Here is a 3940-nt window from a genome sequence, read left to right as displayed (position 1 = left end):
CTCCGTGGCGGCAGCAACCAGGAAGATCTGTGCCGCCCTTTCCGGGAGCCTCCGTGCACCAGGGTTGCAGGTGGCGTTTGGTGTTTTCCTCTGGCATCAGAGATGTGTGCAGAGTGCAGTCTCTTCTGGTTTCCCAGGGGTGTCTGCTTCTCTGTAGGTTTAGCTCTCCCTCCCACGGGATTTGGGTGCAGAGAACTGTTTATCCGGTCTGTCCCTTCAGGTTCCTCTTTCCTTTTTTTTCTACCCTTCTTCCTCTCTCTCTCTCTCTCTCTCTCTCTCTCTCTCTCTCTCTCTCTCTCTCTCTGTCTCTGTCTCTTTCTGCCAGCAAATTGTATTGACTCTACCTTCAAAATGCATGTATGACCATTTATCACTCTTCTCACTATAAACATCATAATAAGCCACACTCTTCTGATTCTCATTTTGGATTATATTTCTAGCTGGCATACATGCATCTATCCTTGTTACCTTCAACCTATTCTTTTTAAAAATAATTGTGAAACAGTTCACAAATTTTCATGTCATTCTTGCACAGAAGCCATGCTTATCTTCTCTGTTTCATTTATAGAATACTATATGATGCCAAAGCAAGCACAATTTTATTTAATGAATTAGTTGTGTGTGTGTGTGTGTGTGTGTGTGTGTGTGTGTGTGTGTGTGTGTGTAATTTTCTCCTTTCACTGTTAGTACCTGGGATTGAACTCAAGTCATCGAGCTTGTATGACAAGTGATGTTTACTAAATTATCTCATTAGCCTTTTATATATTCTTTTTTCTTTTCTTTCTTTTTCTTTGAGTGTCTCTCTATGCAGTCCTGATTCTCCTGTGGAGATCAGGTTGGCCTGGAACTCACAGAAATTCACCTACCTCTGCCTTCCAAGTGGTGGGATTAAAGGTATGTGCTAGGATTCCCAGCTTCTAGCTCTCAATATATTTATTTTGGTTCTTGGTTTTTGAAGGCAGAGTTTTCAGTAGCCCTGGATGTTCTAGAACTTGCTCCATAGACCATACTAGTCTCAAGTTCTGAGATCTGCCAGCTTCTGACTCCCAAATGCTGGATTAAAGGTATGTGCCATTGCTGTCCAGAATTCTCAATATACTCTTAACATAGCAGTTATCATGAACTGGTTAAAATTCAGGTCAGGTCATATGACTCTGCATAGTACCATCCTGTGGCTTATTATATCATGCAGAGTCAAATCTGAAGTTATTTTAAAAAAAAACAATTATTTGAGAATTTCACTCAATGTATTTTGACCATATTCACCTCCTCTGCTCCAACACCTCCTGAATCCTCTCACTTTCCTCCTACTAACTTCAAGTCCTCTCCTCCTCTTCTTTTTTTAATTCTTCTTCTTCTTTTCCTCCTCATTGACTAATCTCGGAGTGGGCCTTCGAGCCTGTCAGAAAATGGTTGGTTACCTCCATTAGTATTCATACCACTGTTGTATCAAAAGGAATATCTTGTCAGATCAGTTGTTATTGTAGCTTTCTGGGTTCAAAGCTTGGTGGCTCTTAATCTAGTTTCTGCCACCTGTCTCACCATGCCACTTTGTCCATAGTAGTTTGACTGCAGTTCTGGAACATGGCAAGATGGCTTCTGTTCACAGCCTTGCCACCTATTCCCCAAGTCTGGATTGCTTTTCTTATACGTGTCATTATGAACTTGTCATCACAGATAGGCTTATCAGTGACAACAAACATCTCTATCCCAAAGTGGCAATATTTAGGCCCCCTTTCCCTTCTTATTTAACCCACAGTACTATTATTATCAAATACATTTTAACTAAAAATTTTCAGTTATTACCTTACTACCCACTAGATTTTTGTATGGTTCGTTCACTTTTTTGTCATGTCAGGTATAAGCTGAACATGTAGGAAGTGTTCATGTGTACATCATAGTTGTTCCTGGTGTTTGCTCAAGTATTGGAGACATTTTTCTCTCTTAGCTCATGAATATATGAACATTTCTCACAGATAGTGGTCCACAGGCCCAGTGGATGCTACCTTAGACAGTGTGACTTATTTTAGTTTTTCTTATTTTCCGAAAGTGCCCGGTGTGGATTGTTAAGTTTTGGTTCAGAACTTAATCTTTTACTACTATCTTTAAAAACATCTTCCTCTCCTTCCTTTTTTGCTTTCCCCTCTTCATTCTCCTATCCCAACCATAAAGGCTGGTGGACAGATGTTGACTCCTGTACTAAGTTACATACTGTCTATCAAAAAATTCACATTTATGCAGAATCTGGGATATTTGGTCTTTGTTGATTTGATCAACTTATTACAAGACAATACTGAATTAGAGTGGGTTCTCAGTTCAATGTAAGGTATGCACTCACAGTAAGGGGAGTTTGACACAAAGACACAGACATCCATGAAAGAAGGCCACATAAAGATCAAGCCAGAGACAGTTTCCCTGTCATAAGCCAATCAGCACTAAGGATTGTTGACAACAACTAGAAGCTAGAAGAGGTAAGCACAAGCCCTATCTAAGGTCTCAGAGTGCCCATGGACCTGACAAACTCTTGATTTTGATGTCTTGATTCTAGGACATAAGAGAACAACTTTTTGTTATTTTAAGCCATTAATTCAACTTATTCTGGAAGTCTCTCAGAATACAACCTCCAACTCTTCCCTCACGTCTTATACACTACTTGGCAATTCTGAGACCCTCGTTATCTCATAGATTTGAAAACAATTATTTTTTCCCCATCACCCATTGTCTTCTGCCTCCGACACATATGAACACTTCAGGATTTTGCTTTTATTTTTCTCTTATTTTTATGTCTTGTTTCAAAACTGTTTAGCCTACATATAAGAGCATACACGTTTCCTAGTCAGAAATCTTTAATGAAAGAAATCCTTACATAGTATGGGAGAACTGTGATTTTCACATGGAGAAGGTTCAGAAGCAGGAGCCAACATGGTTCTCAAATCAGCTAATGTATTCGTCTACCAGAGCAACCAGTAAGATGCATTCTAATAGCTTTGGTTTGTAGGAGGCTTGAAGCAGAGCTCTGGGAAGAGGCCTTTCAACGATGTGTGGTGTGGGTCTTAAGATGCATCTTTGTGGTGATAGAATTGTAACTGAGTCCTTTGAAGGGAGGTGGAAATGGCTCCCTGGAAGCCTTCAACTATTGCCTACTTTCCCAAGCTGATCAGTCAGCCTCACCCTTTAAACCTCTCCCTGCTGGGCCTGGAATGAAGAGAGTCTTTTAAAAGAGATCTGCCAAATAGGCAATAGCTTTTGCAGTGCAAAGAGCTGGCAACACATCAGGGATTTGTTTCACTTCCTTTCCTCCCTCTCATATTCCTTCATGTTCCACCCACCCCACCAACATAAATTTTGCCACTGGCTAATTTCTTTTCATTTTTCCTTTCCCTGGATCCTCCTTTTGATTTATTCTTCCAACTGTCAGGCTGTTTGATTCCCCCTTTCCTTTTGCTTTCTGAATTATTTCAGGGTTATAACCACAGAGGGATGCAGGATTAACTTGGTACCACACATCCATGCTGCACAAGGAGAGCCCTTTTTAACACCAGTCATAATTTTCCTGCCACAAACTGCAAAGAACATGGGGACAAGTCTAACTTCCCTCTTGAAGTGAAGCAGAGCTAAGTGTTCTTCTATGTGGGAAGGGAAGTGCTGGCTTGACTAAGAACTTTGAGTTTTGATTGGACCTATGTTTCCTGGACTTTCTGACAGGAAACAGCTTGAATCGTTTTCTCAGGCTGTTTGACCAAGAACTCCAAGGGATTCAAGGTGAATGAAGAAAACCTGTAAAATAACAAGGTGAAAATTGGCAGGGATGTATATATGGTTAGGAGTTAAGAATCTAACAAATGTGCCTCACATTTTTAATTCAAACTGGCAGTTTGATTGTTCAGCAAAACAATTACTCATTTGCATGAGTAACTACAGAGATATTTGAACTTAAATT

The 3940-nt window shown here is 40.2% G+C and overlaps 1 non-coding gene across 1 annotated transcript; it reads right to left on the bottom strand.

Annotated features, from left to right (window-relative positions):
- Positions 1-490: 490 nt before the first annotated feature.
- Positions 491-596, bottom strand: LOC120093916 (U6 spliceosomal RNA). Its single transcript, XR_005487631.1, has one exon. It is a non-coding gene; the product is annotated as a U6 spliceosomal RNA (small nuclear RNA).
- Positions 597-3940: the final 3344 nt, after the last annotated feature.

The sequence above is a fragment of the Rattus norvegicus genome, chromosome 7, assembly GCF_036323735.1.
Source record: "Rattus norvegicus strain BN/NHsdMcwi chromosome 7, GRCr8, whole genome shotgun sequence".
Lineage (NCBI taxonomy): Eukaryota > Metazoa > Chordata > Mammalia > Rodentia > Muridae > Rattus > Rattus norvegicus.
Note: the sequence above shows the minus strand (reverse complement) of the source record. Positions and strands in the feature narration are given on the sequence as shown.